At 39.8% G+C, this 20,505-nt stretch overlaps 1 pseudogene; it reads left to right on the forward strand.

Annotated features, from left to right (window-relative positions):
- Window positions 1–1,421: 1,421 nt before the first annotated feature.
- On the forward strand, window positions 1,422–4,962 carry LOC146562393 (arrestin domain-containing protein 3-like; annotated as a pseudogene).
- The last annotated feature ends 15,543 nt before the right edge of the window (window positions 4,963–20,505 follow it).

Raw genomic sequence — 20,505 nt, forward strand, 5'->3', positions numbered from 1 at the left:
CTATTGTTCTGATTTTATCTGTTTTGATTTTTTTTTTACATACTGTTTTGTTTGTTTTTTTGTTTGTTATTTAGTTAGTTAGTTTGTTTGCTTGTTTTAATCAATTTTAAATCATGCTTTTTATTTGTTTTTGTTTCTAATGTCTCTGTAAAGCACTTTGAACCACCTTGTTCTTGAATTGTGCTATACAAATAAACTTGCCTTGCCTTGCCTTGCCACAGGATCATTCATTGTTGTAGGTGCCCATTTTTAATGCGTGTTGTTGGACTTCTTTGTGTGACCACGAATTTTAAAGTTGGACTCAGCCAAGCTCTAGATTGACTGCGCGCAGGTAAATCGATCAATATTGTAGGTATATTGGATGTTTGCTTAAGATCTGTGATTTTGAATGGTTTAATAAAAGGCACAGCCCGAAAAAGGGACATGGGCTCATCTTCCTGCAGGCTCACCACTCGCATGAGGTACCGTAGGGGTCGTATGCAATGTGAGCTGGGCGGCGCCCAGGAGCGGACGTCCTTCCCTTATTCTTCACTTATTTGCTCAAGTGAAGAGATATGTTTGACATATTTTTGACAAATTATATGCCAACAAGTCACTTATAACTGTTTATATTCCTGCAATAAATTTTTTGACAAATACCCCTAATCACTTTTTTTGCAGATGATCACTTTTTGGCACAACAAAGGCAGCTGGCAAAGCAACTAGTGGAGTGGTTGTAGCAAGGTAAACTGGAGACCATCGATCTGTGAACTTTTTTGCATGGTACAACTTCATGAGTTTGGCATTATTCAGTAACTTTTCAGATAAAAAGTAACCAACTTTATTAAGTGGTAGCACTGGGACAGACCCTCCTGCCCTGCAGCAATTGAAATAGGCTCCAGCTCCTTTCCTCTTGGACAAGCTGGATGGATGGGTGGATAGATGAGTAAATGGATGGCATCGATGATTTTTTTTGTTACTTCTGAGAGCAAAGTTAGTAAATATTTATTTAGCCTTTCACTTTGGGTCTTGCACTTTGCAGATAGTTGCTCAACACAATGTAGGATTTAGCTATGGGCAGGGTTGGGGTTGGCCCTCTAAATGTGGAAGTTGCTTGTTCTCTCCCTGCTTGTGTCACGTCTTTCCTGGTACTTCAACTTCCTTCTCAGTAAAAACAATTATCACTGCTGTTAATTTCGTGGTAAACTTCCCCTAATTTCAATATTTTTTGATTATCAAATCCCAGAAAGAGAGATTGCTGTGAACTTTGAAAAAAAAAAAAAAAAACAACAGAAAATTTCCATCATTTACATGACTGGCAAGGCTCCAACACTCAGCGTTTTAAAAACTCCTCCTTTTGAGTGATGGGGTTGAAATTTCTTGATCTGCCCGTCTGATCAGTTTATCTGTGCTGAGAAAAGCATTTCACTGACAGCTCTGAAATGTCACGGATAAAAGACTTTAATGTGACTTACGAGGCAATCAGTGAAGATCATGCTTTTTCTGAAGGAGATACTATAGTGGGCACAGTTAATTTCCGACTGACCAAAGACGTCAAAGTCAAGAGCGTTTTCGTGAAAGCCAAAGGAGACTCTATCGTAAAGTGGACAGAAGGTACTGGAGAGGAAAGGGAATTTCATTATAGTCACCGGAGATATTTCAAAGTGAAGGAATTTCTATTTGCAGAGAATGCTAGAGGTAAGGGGTTCATGCATTTAAAACCTGAACTCAGGTTGTTATTGTGCCATTCCTAGCAGGACTTTTTGTTGCCATTTCAGTCCTCATGAAGGAATATAGTGTTTTTGTCATGTTCTCTGGCCTCTTCTCAGAGTTTGTGAGTCCTTTGGAGTTTTATAATCCTTTATCTGACTACATTTAATTCTCATCTTTTTTTTTTGATTGTCTTAATTGCTTATAGGTTTGTCATGTCACCGCCTTCTGTCCCATTACATGTTTACCTCGTGTGTATAAATACTGCTTTTCTTATATATCCTTCATCTTGGCTTCGTCACTTCTGCTGTGTACCTCTTGAGTCTAATCTTGTCATTTTTCTATTATCTGCTCTTTTTGGCTAACCCGTGGCAAGCCGTGGTGCTTTGTTTTCCTAATATGTGTGTATAGAAGTATAAACACACATATTCTTCCCTTATTCTTCACTTATTTGCTTATTCTGGAATGATTTTAAATTCTGATGCTTTTCATAGAGTTTATGGCTGAGTTATCAACATGTCCGAGTGCTCAGGTGGAGACAGGACTCATCCAGAAGAGGGCTGATTTATTTCCCCATGTAAACCTGAAGTTTGTGTAACTGCCAACTTACAGTGGAAAATGAGCTTTGATGTGTTGTCCGCAACAACTACTCTCATGAAGGTTGCCACTATCAATCAATTGGTATACATTTATCAGAACTGTGACACCTGTGGATCCAAGTGAGGTAAAGGAAGACTGGCAAGCTTAAAATGCATATCACAGAAATTGTTCTTATCTGGATAATTAAGCATGCATCAACACTTAAATTGGAGAGCATCCCCACCCCCATCCAGCCTTGCTTGTCTATGAAATAAAGAAAATACTTGTTTTGCAAGAATCTTTATGACTCTGTGTCAGGCTAGTTAATTTTGGGCACTTAAAGTATGATTAGAAAAATGTGTTTTTGTATTCGTTATAATTTCTCATGACTTCTTGGGCAGATCTCTCTTGAAAAACACATTTTAATGTCAGTGACACTTTTTTCAAGATAAATAAAAGATATGCAACAGTCATTTTGCCAAAAATAGATTGTGGCTTGTACCTTGTGATTCAAACATATTTTCTGGCTCAGAATGACTTTTATGATTCACAAGAGATATGTTTGACATATTTTTGACAAATTATATGCCAATAAGTCACTTAGAACTGTTTGTATTCCCACAATAATCTTTTAACAAATACCCCTAATCACTTTTTTGCTGATGATCACTTTTTTGGCGCAACGACGGCAGCTGGCAAAGCAATTAGTGGAGTGGTTATTAAATTTTTTTGTTACTTCTGAGAGCAAAGTTAATAAATATTTATTTAGCCTTTCACTTTGGGTCTTGCATGTTGCAGATAGTCACTCGACACAATGTAGGGTGTAGCTATGGGCAGGGTTTATGGGCCACATTTAGAGGGCCAACCCCATGTGGAAGTTGCTTGTTTTTTTCCTGCTTGTGTCAGGTCTTTCCTGGTACTTCAGCTTCCTTCTCAGTAAAAACAGTTATCACTGCTATTAATTTATTGGCAAACTTCCCCTAATTTCAATATTTTTTGATAGTCAAATCCCAGAAAGAGAGATTGCTGTGAACTTTGGAAAAAAAAACCAACAGAGAATTTCCATCATTTACATATTTCTTTACTGGCAAGGCTCCAACACTCAGCGTGTTAAAAACTTCACCATGTGAGTGACGGGGCTGAAATTTTTGAACACAGGTTGTTATTGTGCCATTCCTAGCAGGACCATTTGGACATACAAGTATAATCATATTTCTCTTGCAGGCACTTCACTTCCCCAAGGGGCCCACACTTTTAAATTCAGGCTTAAAATCCCAGAAGGGTATGTGGGAATTTCTGGCTTCATGCATTAATACCGTGCTGTAGTTTGCTTTTACAAATAACTAGATTCTGTTTTTTTAGGAACATGCCTTCGTCCTTCCAGGGGAAACATGGAAAAATTGTCTATGTGGTTGAAGCAAAGATATCTCGGAGCTGGCATTTGCCTTCTGCAGTACAAAAAGAGATCAAGTTTGTTTCTAAGGCATTTCTAAACACTCCTCAAGTAATGGTAAACACTACAATGATGTGTTATAAATTTGACATCTGGATTACAATTGAGTTGATCTGAAAAAAAAAATGTCTGTCTGGTTCTTTACAGTGTCCACAATCTAGTTCAGTGAGTAAAGACGTCGGTGTTTTCTCTAAGGGACAGGTTCAAATGTCTGCTACCATTAGCAGAGGAGTTTGTTTTCCAGGTAAAATATCTGCAACTTACAAAATAAAATGTGAATAGATTTAAAAATTAAGCTCATTGTTAACATTTGCTATTGACAGGTGAAACTTTATCTGTTGTTGCCAAAATCTGTAACTCTTCCTCCAAGAACATAGAACCCAAATTCAAACTTCAGAGGAAATAGTGTACAGATGCGATGGCAAGACTAAAACCTGTGATGAGACTCTGTTCAAAGAGGTCGGGGACACTATCCGTCCAAACTCAGAGCAAACTGCCTCCCGCCAGTTGAAGATTCCTAGTGATGCCATCGCCACCCTCCGTAACTGTGATATCATCTCAGTTGAATATCAGTTAAAGGTATAAAACTATGTCATAGGGATTTCATGGTGAACTTTGGTTGTAAATGTTTGTAGGTAAATAATAGATAAAGAAAATGTGTGTCTTAACCTCTTAAATAATTAATAACTACTATGAAGATAAGACGCTGCATAAAAAAGCATAACAAATAATAATTATATGTCAAATTAAAAAAGTAAAATTGGTAGTTTTATAAATTGCACTTTTAATTTGATGGTTACTTTAGTCTGATTTGATTCTAAATCTCTGACTTTTTCCAGGTATATCTGGACATTAGTTTTGCCTTTGACCCAGAGGTGGTGTTTCCACTGCTCATCATTCCTTACAGATTTGCAGCCATTCAGCCTGGGGAGCCTGTGGGCCCTTACCCACCCGGGAGAGCCTGGGCTCCAAGTTACAGCAACTACCCTTCCCTTGCCTTCCCCACTGGATCAGGTGCTTGTCCCTCACTAGATCCCGCTCAGCATGCAAACATAACAAGTGGCAATTTTAACCAGTGGCCACAAGGTGCTGCTCCATACGGGTTTTCAGTTCCAGGATTCACATCACCTTCAGTACCTGCATACCCTCCTGCTACGCCTCAATTTCAACAGGGAGAACCATCTCTTTCCCCTGAACTGGTAACTGAGCAAATTAATAAACTAAATGTGAGCAGTAAGTGACACCTTAAAAATAACTGTTAAGGTGAAAACCAAATTGGTCAGAGGCTATTCCTCAAACTGTAACTTTTAAAGTATCTGAAAGAAAAGAAAGTGGAATTAAATCATGTCATTGAGCCCAGATTTCACCTGTTGATGGCAGCAGAAGTCCAGCATGACCAAATGTAACAGTGCAGACAGAGATTCATACTGCAATCTCTGATCTCAAAAGAGGTCTTTGAGTCTCTTATTATATTTTTTTTGTTGATCCAACGATTCCTCTGTGGTCGTTGTTTTTGCCTAGATTTGAGAGGTATATCATCTTTCTCCACTGTAAATGATTCAAAATGCAGCTCCTGGATTCTTAAGTTGTATGAAAAAAGCAATACATAACTCATGACAATTAGTTTGTAAAGGGAATAAAAAGTGCAGTGTGGCATTATTAATTAGAGCTAGCGGTGTGTGTGCTTTTTTCATTTCTTTTTTCAGAAGCATGCGTCTGCAGGTAACTAATTAGTGCGTAAATTTGCTGTGAATTTTACTTTTACAGTTATTCTTTTTGTCTTTGCTACATTGTACCTGTAGAATATATATATACTGGAAGTGCTGGGTATACAAGTCTGGCCTAAGTCTTTGGTCAGAAAGACTGCAGCAGTCCAGGAGTTTAGTTCACCGTCTTTAATGAAGCTTCACAGAAGATATGCACTTATAATTGTGGCGGGTGCAGTATCGGTGACTATAAGCATGGTTGTCTGGAAACAGAAACAGGTAACACTATAATTAGCAGGCTCAAAGACAACCAAGCAACAATCAGAACACATCATCTACTCAGACACAGCAATATTTTACAATGTCCACAAGGGGTCGCCGTAAGACCAGAAGTTGGCTAAATAGCACATATCTTCCCAGTTGCTAGTACTAAGGCAAGCATGTGGCGAGCTAACAACAGCTAAACTAAACAATAAACAACAGAAAAATCCTTTAACCGCGGGATATAATCATTGGGGGAGATTCTGGCCACTGGTATTAACTTAGTGCTAGTTAATTAAATAATTAAATAAACCTACTAACGTGGTAGCAGTGTACTGAGGCATAACTTTAGCTTAAACATACACAAACAACTATAACTATTATCATACCAGTTAACCTGTCAAAGGCAATAACACTTACAGTCTCATTAACGCACACGGAATCACACAAACTGCGATACAACTGCCATGCTCTGCTGCTGCTTTTCGTCCCTCACTCTCCCTCTGCGTGATGCGCACATGATCACTGGTGCGCTCATTTGGGTGCGCTTGGTTCTTGCCTCTAGACATCCTGAGGCCGAGTCAGCAGGGAATTTGCACAGTACCCATGTCTTATCTTTGTTGCTTGACTGTTGTCAGTAGGTTTTATAACAGCATCATCAGACAGTTGTTTATGTCAGTAATTTCCCAGGATATGCAGACATTTGTCTCATAATTGATAGTGTAGTTGAAACAATTGGTAGCAATAAAGATAACTTCATATCAAAATATGTATAACACTGTATTGTAACTGCTTTATTTATTTTCTATTGTTAGATTTTATCCGTGTTTGTTTTTCATTTTTTACTTTTATAATTTTATCCCACAATTTTCATGCTGTTTATCATTGTTGTGCTTTTTGCTTGGTTTTCATTTTTGTATGCTTGTCTGTGTTTTACTTTTTCTTTAGATACAGTTAATGTAAAACTGCCAACTGCACTTTTAAATGTAGTATAAAAATGAAATTGACTTGGTGTATGTAATTATTGTTCACATATTTAGGATGAGAAAGCCTTCTTGCAGTGCTATCCTTAGGAGAGAGCTGCATTTTATCTTAAAGAATATTTAATTGTTGCATAAGTGGTTCTATGTATGCTGGAGATGTAAGTGTCACAGTCCGGCGAGGGCAGACTGTATGTGTTGACAAAAAGGACCCAAAACGCAGACTCCAAAAACTGAACGTGGCGTGGATTTAACAAAAAACAAGCCGTTTATTGAGGCTAGCAAAAAGGGTACAAATAAAAGGGCATTGGGGAAACTAAACAATAACCTAAACTGGGTGAACTAAAACTAAACATGGAAAAAACCTTAAACATGGTGAACTGACATAGATACCTGAAGTTGTGACATGGATGAGCAGACGACCAGACAAAGAATGACTGAAAGCACACGGACTAAATACACACAGGAGGATAATGAGGGAAGTGGGAACACATGGAGAAACAGCTGACACACATGAACATAACGACGTCACAAGGAGAGAGTAACACTAAAAACATTGAACATAGGAACACAGGACCCCTCCAAAATAAAACAGGAAATATAATGAGACGCAGACCTGACAACATAAGACCCACAGACATGAAACACACGAAGGGCAAGGGAGACTTCACAGGGGTTGAAAACACAAGGGGGAACTAATAAGCAAATGAACATAGGAAACTTAATAAGCTTAAACATACACTATAAACATCAAAAGAACTAAAACTCAAAACACTGGGTCATAAGACCCAGGATCGTGACAGTAAGGTTCTAGAGGTGAAACACTTGCCAGGGCTTGTGGCTTATGCATTTTGTGACGACCTGCGTGGTCTCTGTTAAATCACTTAACGGTCATTTTGTATACTTACCTGATTTGTTGTCAGATTTTTGGCCACAAAAAGGCTACACACTAATTCCGACTATGGCAGATAATAAAACTAAAATCATATTTAGCTCTCTATAGAGGTTCGAACAGGCTATACATTTAAGTGCGTGGCTTTTTTTCTTTTCTTTGTTTTTTACTGCAACTATATACTGGCCAGTGGTTGCCAGTGGACTCCCACACTGAAGTCCAGGCCCTGTATTTTAACTGATTAGTACTGGTTGAAGCTCAAATAATAATCTGTAATAAAAAACATTTTGACCTGAACTACTGGTAAGTAGATGCAATCTAACATTTCTCTTGATATTTACATCAATAAAATTGTTGAGCAATTGCAAGCTTCGAATTTATTTTTGAGAGTGTACATTTTCCAGGCCATAGACAAAGTCTTCATCCAGTGATCTATTGAGAAGGTAACAGGAAGAAACTATCAGAGATGCCAGTCACAGACCTGAAGATGTCTTTGGTCCTCCAAGGTATGGAGGCCTATCTCCCCCACCACTTCCCCTACCAGTGGCAGATGCCCTCAGACATCGGTGCATTGGTGGTTCTTTGTGTCCGGGGATGGGCGTCCAGGCTCACTCCTTGGTGGCTGCTTATCGGGGCCTGGAGCCTGGGGCTCGCTCGGGCCGCTTCGGGGGTGGGGTGCCCTCAGCCTCTCGGCCTGGGGCTCGGTCACTCTGGCACAGCTGGCTGCCAGCGGAGCTCACGGGCACGTCACTGCAACACCCCTGGCTTCTGCTCCGCGGCTGCTGAGTGAGCCCTCATCTGGGGCTCTCCTCAGCTCTTTCTGGGATAGTGGCGTGGTTGCCCCTCTGTTGGTCTTCCTTGGTCTCTTGTGTTCTGAGGGCCTCTGGATGTCTGGAGTTTTGATCTCCTCCATACCTGCTTCATGCCCTGGAGGACTGGGCTGTGGCTCCCCACACCCTCTAGCAGATTATTACATGAAGGAACCTTTTAAAAACAAGCGCGTTCATGCTCACAGGTGTACACACGGGTGCTCACACCCACAAACTACACCCTTTTTGTCTCCTACCTCAAAGCACACTGTGCGCTGTCGATCTTACGTGCTGCACAATAATGTTTAATATTTAGTATTTACTGTTGTATTCCCATATATCATCGTGATGTTGTTTATTCTATTGCTCTCATTTTCTTCTGCTTGTTTTCTTTTTTCATTCTCAACACGTGAAGTTAAAAAAAGTATCTACTGTTAAAAAAAAAAAGAAGGAAAAAAAAGGAAAATGTGCGCTGTGGCAGTTTTTTGACCATAACGTTGTGATATGTTAGCTTTGTTTGTATGTACGAGTCAGAAATAAACTTGGACAGCTCACAAAAAAAAAAGAAAAGAAAAAAAGAAGATGTCTTTGAATCTTTGAAAGACAGAGAGTCTTGGAACATCTGCAGGATGTTGAACTGTCAGTTATTGTGTCATTTGAACTTTAAGTATGCTTTGAACCTAACCTGATCCATTAAAGTACACCTTTGGGGTGTTCCCTAAAGCTATAAAATACATCAACAACAGTTCTTAGAAAGACACTCTCAGAAGGAGCTGCTGTCAATCTATGGCATGTAGAAACGAGGTACTCCCCTTTGAGAAATAAATGTTTTTATTTTACATACCACAATTAGTGAATCTACAGGGTGGGCCATTTATATGGATACACCGTAATAACATGGGAATGGTTGGTGATATTAAAGTCCTGTTTGTGGCACATTAGTATATGTGAGGGGGCAAACTCCTCAAGATGGGTGGTGACCATGGTGGCCATTTAGAAGTCGTCCATCTTGGATACAACTTTTGTTTTTTCAGTAGGAAGAGGGCCATGTGACACATCAATCTTATTGGTAATGTCACAAGAAAAACAATGGTGTGCTCGGTTTCAACGTAACTTTATTCTTTCATGAGTTATTTACAAGTTTCTGACCACTTATAAAATGTGTTCAATGTGCTGCCCATTGTGTTGGATTGCCAATGCAACCCTCTTCTCCCACTCTTCACACACTGATAGCAACACCGCAGGAGAAATGCCAGCACAGGGATCCAGTATCAGTAGTTTCAGGTGCTGCATATCTCGTATCTTCACACCATAGACAACTGCCTTCAGATGACCCCAAAGATAAAAATCTAAGGGGGTCAGATCGGGAGACCTTGGGGGCCATTCAACTGCCCACGACGACCAATACATTTTCCAGGAAACTGTTCATCTAGGAATGCTCGGACCTGGCACCCATAATGTGGTGGTGCACCATCTTGCTGGAAAAACTCAGGGAACGTGCCAGCTTCACTGCACAAAGAGGGAAACACATCATCATGTAGCAATTTCAAATATCCAGTGGCCTTGAGGTTTCCATTGATGAAGAATGGACCCACTATCGTTGTACCCCATATACCACACCAAACCATCACTTTTGTTGTTCCAACAGTCTTGGAGGGATCCATCCAATGTGGGGTAGTGTCAGACCAATAGCGGTGGTTTTGTTTGTTAACTTCACCATTCACATAAAAGTTTGCCTCATCACTGAACAAAATCTTCTGCGTGAAGTGAGGGTCCTGTTCCAATTTTTGTTTTGCCCATTCTGCAAATTCTGTGCACCGATCTGGGTCATCCTCGTTGAGATGCTGCAGTAGCTGGAGTTTGTAAGGGTGCCATTTGTGAGTAGCTAATATCCGCAGAAGGGATGTTCGACTAATGCCACTCTCCAGTGACATGCAGCGAGTGCTACGCTGTGGGGTCTTGCTGAATAAAGCTAGGACAGCAACTGATGTTTCTTCATTAGTAAAAGTTTTCTTGCGTCCACATTTTGTCAAATCCAACACTGAACCAGTTACACGAAACTTAGCAAGCAGTTTGCTAACTGTAGCATGGGAGATGGGTGGTCTCGTACGGTGTCTTGCATTGAAAACTGCTGCAATGACCCGGTTACTGCGTTCACCAGATATCAACACAATTTCGATCCGCTCCTCACGTGTTAACCTCTTCGACATGTCAATGGCTGTGAACGAAGAGAAACTTGTAAATAACTCATGAACGAATAAAGTTACGTTGAAACCAAGCACACCATTGTTTTTCTTGTGACATTACCAATAAGATTGATGTGTCACATGGCCCTCTTCCTATTGAAAAAACAAAAGTTGTGTCCAAGATGGCCGACTTCTAAATGGCCACCATGGTCACCACCCATCTTGAGGAGTTTGCCCCCTCACATATACTAATGTGCCACAAACAGGACTTTAATATCACCAACCATTCCCATGTTATTACGGTGTATCCATATAAATGGCCCACTCTGTACTTCTACATTAGTGTGAAACCTTTTTCCCTCTTCAAAGCTAAATTAATGTTACTGGCTATTGATTGATGCTATAGTTGATGTGACCCCTATCCTTTCAGAGTTGTGTGGTATTATTTTGCAATTTCTTTTGTCATTTTATGGCATTACATTCGTACATTATAATATTGTAATGGTAATAACACGTCTTTCCAATTTTGGCCCACTGTTAATGTTAATGAGCATTAAGTTTGCACTTTTACATACTATCAACAACCATACAATGGCTCTTTTGAGAAACTGTTATCCAGAATTATATATTCTCCTGGCTGCAAATGATACTTTATCCCAGGATAAGAAGGAAAAAAACATGTAGCAGGGGAACATGTCTTTTCAAACCCTGCAATGCCAGTCACATACCACATGTCAGTTTTTGGAATATTGAATTGCTCTGCAAAGGAGACAGCTGTGCTGTTTTTTATAATGTACCTTTGAGCCCTGCCCTCTTGAACCAATGTTCACATTACAGGTATTCAAAGACCTGCAGCTAGAAGGCATTTCTTTTTCTGAGAAAAACACACATTCTTGGATATTATGGCATGCAGGAACATGTGCTGCATGTTTTAAGAGACTTATCATTTCTGGTTGAATAAATACAGAACATATCAGTTTAAATGTTACCAGGACAATGATAGTTTTATAGCAGCAGAATAAAGAATAAAAATAGTGCAGTCCATAGCACATAAACAACATAGCTAAAGTGAAAGTGAAAGTGCCACAGGCTCACTTAGTGTGGAACAGACTTAAACTGAATAGCACCAGCTTGGGAATACCATTTCAGAGATGTATAGTAAGGTGTTGAGACTGTGCCAGAGAGAAGAGCAAATTGCACAAATAGATATTTTGTGCAGATAAATCTAAAACAGCTGCAATAAGGTATGGTACAGACAGAAGAATCATTGTACAGTTTCCCAGAAAACAGCAGGAATGAGTTCCTGAAGCATTCCTTATTACAGTCAGGTTAAATAAGCCTGAGGGAGAATGAACTCTGTTTTCACAGCAGCATGAAGTGGAGTGGATGGGATGTATTTTCTATGATTGAGAGCAGTTTTTGCAGTGACTTCCTATTCCTCTTTGACTCCGGCCAATAATGGTTAAAGCCTTGTGAATTAGTTTGTTGATCCTGTTGGCATCTCTGGCAATGGTGTTTAGCTACCATAATGTTTTATTGGATTATATTTGATGGCTTGGGTCCCAGAAAGATTAGCAACCACTGTTGTGGAAGCTAATGGAGTTCCTTATTAATAATTAAATAAATAAATAAATATAAGTGGCACCTTATTGATTGGAGTTGGTTTATTTTGTTCAGCTTAAGCAGGAAGTTCTGATTTAGTTATATTATTGTGGTGAATATTGTATTTAAGCAACAGTTGATGTAAATTTAATTTCATATAAATTTCATATTTAATGTATAATTTTATAACTGTATTTGTATTTACATTGCATGTATATGACAAACTGTATTATTTTTCTTGTTACTGACCCACACACACAGACGAGAGGTCTAATCAAGTTTAATTTCTTTCTTTCTTTTCTTTCTTTTTTTTTGCCTGTCCAGCACTGTAGCAATCAGAATTACTGTCTGAAGGCAAAGACAAATGTCCAACAGATTTATTTTCTTGAGTGGATCATTACAGCTTTTGGTATACTGGTGGATTTTGTTGTCATAGTTTAATCGATCTTTATTATTTATTTATTTATTTAACTTTTACATTTTTGCAGTCAGAATGGACTGGGCTGGGGGACAGGAAAGAGAAAGAAATTGGGAACTGAGTTAACGATGGAGAGAGAAAGAAAACTAGAGGAGAAGAGAGACAGAGAGAAAGGACACTGAAAATCTGTTTAATCACCTGCTGAAAAAAAACAAGAAAAAAGAAAACATCACAAGAGGCAAACCACAGCAACAGCCAACATAAGCACAAGTAACAGTAAATTATAAATATTGAATGTCAAATTCAAATTCAAATTTTATTTGTCACGTACACAGTCATACACAGTACGATATGTAGTGAAATGCTTGGACAACTGCTTGTGACCTAAAGAAAACAAAAAAAGGAAAAGGCTATGAATAAGATAGGAAATAAATATGAAAAATTAAAAAGGGTAAATTTAACTGGGAAAGAATAAGATAAAATATGTAAATTAAAGTTGAAAATAGAATAACTGTACAACAAAATACACAATATAGAACTATATAAGAATGTATGAAGAAATATAAATAAATATATACACAATAACAGCAGCTGTACAAGTATTAACTTGAAATGAAGAATATAATGTCCAGTGTTGTGCAATCCACATTATGTCTTGTGCGGTGCAAATATGCTTAAAGTGATTTAAGTGATGAAGTGAAAACAATGTCCAGAATGTCCAGTGTGTGTAACAACTGTATGTGTGGGTCAGTACTGTGTGGTGGTGTGATTGAGAGACCGTATCGCCTGCGGGAAGAAGCTCCTCCTCAGTCTCTCTGTGTTGGTCTTCAGGGAGCGGAATTGCTTTCCTGACCTCAACAGAGAGAACAGTCTGTTGTTGGGATGGCTGAGGTCCTTCACGATCTTCCTGGCCTTGGTCCAGCACCGCCTGCTGTAGATTGAGTGCAGGTCAGGGAGCTCGGAGCGGATGGTGCGCTCAGCTGATCGCACAACCCTCTGTAGAGCTCGTCTGTCCTGCATGGTGCTGTTCCCGAACCAGGTTAAGATGTTTCCCGTCAGGATGCTCTCTATGGTGCACGAGTAAAAGTTCCTGAGCACCTTGGAGGGCAGTTGGAAGTCTCTCAAGCGTCTGAGGTGGTAGAGACGCTGACGGCCTTTTTCACCATGGTGTTGATGTGACAGGACCATGACAGGTCCTGCGTGATGTGAACTCCGAGGTATTTGAAGCTGTCCACTCTCTCCACTGGGCACTTGTTGATGACAGGGGTCTGGTAGTTCCTCTCCTGCTTAGTGCTGAAGTCCACTATCAGCTCCTTTGTCTTACTGACGTTTAGAAGGAGGTTGTTCCTCTGGCACCAGTTCTCCAGATTCCTAATCTCCTTCAGGTAGGCCGTCTCGTTGTTATCAGAGATCAGGCCCACCACGACGGTGTCGTCAGCAAACTTGATGATGGTGGTGGAGCTGGTAGTGGCCACACAGTCAAAGAGTACAGCAGGGGGCTCAGAACACACCCCTGGGGGGCTCCAGTGCTGAGAGTGGTGGAGGCTGAGACATGTCTGCCCATCCTTACTGCCTGTGGTCTGCCAGTTAGGAAGTTGGAGATCCACTGACACATAGATGAGCTGAGTCCCAGATGCTCCAGCTTGGTGGTGAGTGTGGAGGGAATTATGGTGTTAAATGCAGAGCTGTAGTGTATGAAGAGCATTTTAACATAATTCCCCCTTCTAGTGTCCAAGTGAGTGAGTGATGTGTAGAGGAGATGTGTGGAATGTTGCAGCGGCTGCAGTGATGCGGACGCTGTACCGGTCTGTTGTGGTGAAGAGAGAGCTGAGTGTAAAAGCGAAGCTCTCAATTTACCGGTCGGTCTATGCCCCTACCCTCACCTGTGGTCACAAGCTGTGGGTAGTGACCGAAAGAACGAGAACGCGAATACAAGCGGCGGAAATGGGCTTCCTCCGAAGGGTGGCTGGCCTCTCCTTTAGAGTTCAGCCAACCGGGAGAGCCGCTGCTCCTCCACATTGAAAGGAGCCAGTTTAGGTGGTTAGGGCATCCGACAAGGATGCCCTTTGGTCGCCTCCTGGGCGAGGTTTTCCGGGCATGTCCCATCGGTAGGAGGCCCCAGGGCAGACCCAGGACACGCTAGAGAGATTATATCTCTCGGCTTGCCTGGGAACGCCTTGGTATTCCCCTGGATAAGCTGGAGGAGGTGGCTGGGGAGAGGGAGGTCTGGGCTTCTCTGCTTGGGATGCTGTCCCCGTGACCGGGCCCCGGATAAGTGGAAGAAAATGGATGGATGGATGGATGTTACTGAGCAACATACAAGACTGATAATGCATGATATGTTTAGAGGAAGCAGCCAACCAAGATAGCGTGTGTCTCTGAGTACCTGTTTGTACACACCTGTACATTGCATGTCATGTACATGCAATGTAAATACAAATACTGTTATAAAATGATACATTTAATATGAAATTTATATGAAATTAAATTTACGTCAACTGTTGCTTAAATACAATATTCTTTTTATACAGGTGTGTACAATATTCACCCTCAGAGGAGGAGAAGCGTCTATGTTTTTTTTTTCTGGAATCTGTCCAGGGTGCACCCCACCTATTGCCCTGTGGTAGTTGAAATAGGCTCTGCATGGGGAAGAGAATGGATAGATACTAGAACACCAAGAATACCTGTTGAATCAATTACATTTTTTAAACTTTGATTTACTGACAAACTAAAGTTATTCCCTTGTCTCCTGTGGGACAATACGTTTTAATGTTGATTCGGTTCAGAGAATTCAGAGCTTTAACATGTGGCCACCACTGATTAAATCTACTGGAACATAGATGTTTATTTTATGGGTCTGTGCGCTTTATCACCAGATTAACATTTTTCTGCACCATTTATTTTTTGGTCTTTTCCCAACAGCGTTGCATTTTACTTTTATATTTTTTATGGTTTTTGTAGATTTTTCTGTGGAGGAAAAGGTACATGGCAGGGTGGTGGTTTGTCTTAATTCCTGCTTCATAAATAGAAGTTTTTATTTCTCAGGAGATCTACATTATTAAAAAACTAAACTAACATTTGGTGGAATGCTCTATGAGCATTGCAAGTGTTCTGTTGAATCTCATTTGGCCACAGACAATCTTTAGTCAAGCATCTGTTATAGAAACTGTGGGAATGTGTGTTATCAAAACCAAAGATGCTAATCATAGCCATGAAGACATTAGCATTCAAGGCTGGACAGTTGCAAAATTTGGATTACTTTGCACCATCAGCTGCTGTGCTGTTTGTATCTAAGTACGCTTTTGATTTAACCAACCCATTCTGAAAACTGTCACGGAGCTGGAGCCAACACCCTGTCAAAGAAAGAGACTTGGTTCTTAGAAACGCATAAGAAGAGAATTCCTAGAAGCAGACTCTCAGACTGAGCAATTGTCAAGTTATAACATGTGTTCATAAGATACTCCCTTTTTTGAGCCTTTTAAGTGCACTTGTTTTGTTTTCCTTTTACATAGCAACACCTGTAAATGTCTGTGGACAGTAGAGAGTAAAACGTTGCTTTTTTGTTACTGGCCATGGTTAAATCGATCCCCACCCTGTTGTGTTTTTGGGGTGATTTTATGATACTTTGTTTGTCACTGTGGTGTCTCATTTATACATTATAATATTGTAAAGGTAAGAACAAGTCTGGCTTTTCAACTTTGGGCCCCTCGTTACTGTTAATATTCTATATCATCAAAAGCAACAATGGCTCTTTTGAGAAACACTTTTTCAGAGGTTGAATATATGTCCCCAAGGCTGCAAATGACACTCTCATGGACTAAAGGATTAATGACCTTAGAACATGTCTTCTCAAACCCTGAGATGCCAATCAAATTCCCAAGGATTGGTGTTGGAATACTGAACTCTGAACTTTAAACAGCTATGTGATTTAGACTAATGTAGTCTTTGGGCCTACCCTGCAACCCATTTGAGCTATTCTTTAAGAGTTATTCCAAGAACTGCAGCTGGAAGACAGTGTTATTTCCAGGAAAAGCTTTTTCAATTATTGCATGTTGTGACATGTAGGAATACTTACCTGTGTTTGTCTTCTTTGCTCATGTCTCTTTCTCTCTCTCTCTCTGTTTCTTTTATTATATGCATAATTGTATGGTACAGATTAACACTTTAAATAGTGGGTTAGCCAGACTTTATTTTTGCTCAAGGCATACATGCTGTAATATTCTTTTTGCATTTCCCTCTTGCCATAACGTACATATGAGATGTTACAAGATGTTTGATCCCACTGCTTGTATTCAAGTCCCATCAAAATTTTAAAGGGCATTTTGTTCTGACATTTTGCAAGAGATACATTCTAGACTGCTGGCTCATGTAAAGAGCATATAGTGAGATTAAAGTTTAAAAATTATGATTTATTTATCAAACCACTACAGCTCTGGGTTGACTAAGTAAACACACTTTATTTTAGCATAACATAATTGTCGAACACATGGTAATCAAATACACTTAGCATTGTAAAAAACTATTAGCTATACATAACCAGTTGATGTCAGATTAATAGCTGGACTAAATAAACCAAGAACATTAACATCAATCATCATGCTTCTTGAAAAAAACCCCAAATCTGGCAGCTTGAACAACCATAATTAATGTAAGTACACAGAATTCTTACGTACACATTAATTCTTTTTAACATTAATCTGTTCTATTCAGAGAAATGTGTAGAATTTAAAAATCTGGAAGTTCTTTTTGTGCCTTTTCTACTAATCCACCCACTACTGATTTCAGTGTAAAAACTTCTCATTTCAGCAAGTTAGCTCATGTTTTACTGTCTTGTTTCTGAACTAAGCTCTTCCAAGAAAAGTTGTTTAAAACCATACGGCTCCAAAACGGCCTTCTAAGTAGGGTTTGAGCTGGGAAATTGAAGTGAAAAGATTTAAAAGTAAAAAAACTAAGCCAAAAACTAACCAACAGTAAGTTATGCTTTTTTAAAGCCTACATCTAACTTTATACAAGATATAATCTGTATGTGTAATTCTTTCTGCGAATAGTTTATCTTGTGCCTTTTTCTAAATTTACAGAAAAGGAGCTTTTATAAAGGTCTTGAACAATAACGCCTGTGCCTGCTTATGACTGTCAGTGGCCACTGACATCTAACCAACCATCCACTAAACACTAGAAAATGGGTATAGTAGACAGTGGTGCCAGACAACCCCGTTCCCCATCCTTTTATTGAAATCTGTGCACTAGCACTTGATAGCACCATTTGTGTCAATTTCAGAGGAACCAGAAATCTTATCTGCACTAGTAACTAATTACTGTCACGGTCCCCGTGCCTGCTCGGCTGGCCCTGTGTGGCTACATGTTATGTTTTGTCTTTTCTCTCTCTCCTCTCTCTCTGCTCGCTGCCTGGGCGGAGCTCATTGTGAGCTCCCGGTCTCCACCACCTGTAGGCAATCACCTGTGGCTCCTCACCCTGTTTGCTCCCGCTACTTAAGGCAGTGACTGAGAGCACCTCGCCGCTGGACTATTGAATAACGCTCGTCAGTGCTACTTTAGCCTCAGCCAGTTTTGAGCTCTGTCCGTAAAAGTTCCGTGCTAACCCTTGTTCTCTGTATGCAGATTTCTCGTGTTTTGGTTTGGAGACTCTGGACGCTTTTCCCGACCCCGCTCTGCACCCCTGGGAACCCTGGCCCCCTTCTCCCTCACCTGTATATAGTGCACCTGGAGTGTGTAAATAAACCTGTTTTTCTGAGACTTCAGTCTGCGCCGAGTCCTCCCTGCTCCTCCGTGACAATTACATTTTGTCACTAAACTGTTATTACTTTCATATAAATTTAGACCCAATTGCGCGGCATTTCCACTACACCAAAATGCCGTTACACTTTCGTGGAAGACCCAACAAACCTGTAAAACTAAAAGCTGCTCTTGATTGCACCACAAAGGTTGTGGCATGACAGTTCATTATTAAATGTTGTGCAATACTATTGTACAGCATCTATGATTTGATGCCTAACTGGAATGACTCAGACTCATGCCAAAAAGTGCTTTTTCAAAATGTTTTTAGGATGTTGACATGATTGTGAGATTTTAAATGTGTAACTTTTCTGTGCAATAAGTACCCGTATACCTATGCACATTTGCCTAGCAGTCCTCAGTTGAATACATACTATACTACTATACACGGATCCATGCTAATACCGGTATAGTTGTGGTCTTAAGTGGAAATAATCTCACACCTCCACTTAAGCCAGACAAATGAGGTATGATGAATGAACAAAAGAATATGCCAGACAAAATAAGGTGACAGACAGAAAGAGAATGATCTGGTACTGGTTGTAAATAGGTGTGAATTACAGATATGTGTGCATGCTCTTACAAATCCAAAATATGAAAACATGACCATTTATCTAAATGGATATTTTAAGATCCAGTATTTGAAGTCTATACAGTTTAGGCTATGCTCGTTTAAAAAAAATGGAGATTGGTTTGTTAAGATGAATACACAGAAAATAGATGGAGAGGCAACTTGTCTGAGGATCTATGTTGCTTGCGAATATTGAGACAAGTGAGATAGATCTGAATTTTCTTGTAAGACTATCTAATCCTCTCTTGCCCAGTTTTAATGAGCTCATATGAATTATAGCTTCAGTTTCCTGTTTTTAGCTGGCAGGTGTGGTCCTCTGCAGCTGTAGCTCATCTACTTTAAAGTTTCTTGTGCATTCACAGATGCTGTTTTGCATATTCTGGTTGTGATGGGTGAAAATTTGAGTTATTTTTCTTTCCTATTAGTTCAAAACAGATTGTTAGTCTCCTCTAACCTCTGGGATCAATGGGACATTTTCACCCAGTGAACTGACACTTGCTGGCCAACTTTCCTTTTCCAGACCATTCTGTGTAAACCCTGGTGATCGTTCTGTTGGAAATCTCAAGACCGGCCGACATGCCATGAATTACCATACCAGATTAAAAGTCACTTAAATAATGTGTTTCTTCCTTATTTTGATGCTTTGTTTGAACTTCGGCAGATCATCTTCAACATGTCTACATGTCTAAATACACTGAGTTGCGATTGTGTGATTATTTACATTAAAGAACAGTTGCAAAGACATCTCTAGTAAAGTGACCAATGAGCATTTGCACAGGGAAACTGACCAACAGTTGTTTATAATCAGCTGAAAAACCTATGACACTTTTGGAAGGTCAGAGAAGAAGCATGATTGGTAAGTTCTTAGCTGTTGAGCTGGCAGCTAAACTATGGTTAAGTTAGAAGATACAACTAAGTTATGTTTTGCTAAACAATTTTTTTATTGATGAGGGAAATATGTTGAGGATTAAATATTATTCGAAATGTCTTGACGTGTGCTTAATCACTGGGTAAGAAAAATCCCAGAAAGTTGATTCCGTTCATCTGCATGTGGCGTTTTCTGTGGGAGAAACGTTTCATCATTCATTGAACTGAATTCTTCAGTCTCAGCTGACTGCATCTTTTCCCAGCCTTGTAAACAGCACAATTGCACAAGCACCGAAACTAGCACTATTGACTAACAACTGGCCATGAGGTCAATCTTAAGTGACTTCAGGAGAAACCTGCACTCCACTGAAATTGAAGAAGTGTGCACCATGTGCAGATAAATGGAATCAACTTTCTTGGATATCATTTGTAAAGTAGGAAAGAAAGTCATTACCTCATGATATAAATGATCCTGCTCTAATTTGGCACCATCTACAAAAGAGGCAAATTATAGCAAAGAACTGTGTTTATGTCCATTGGTGTATATATGCATGAAAGTTGAAGAGAAAGTGCCTCTGTAAGAAAAAAGGTGAAGGACTGTGAATCAAGACACACAGTGGGGCGTGGTACAGAGGGTGGGTACAAGTTCAGGCTTGCCTCTGTCCCAGCCCAGGTCTATGTATGTATTAAGAGCTCGCC

Source organism: Mchenga conophoros, linkage group LG12 (genome assembly GCF_057382185.1).
Source record: "Mchenga conophoros isolate Kocher_MC1m ecotype Shallow Benthic linkage group LG12, M_conophoros_male_GT1.1, whole genome shotgun sequence".
Lineage (NCBI taxonomy): Eukaryota > Metazoa > Chordata > Actinopteri > Cichliformes > Cichlidae > Mchenga > Mchenga conophoros.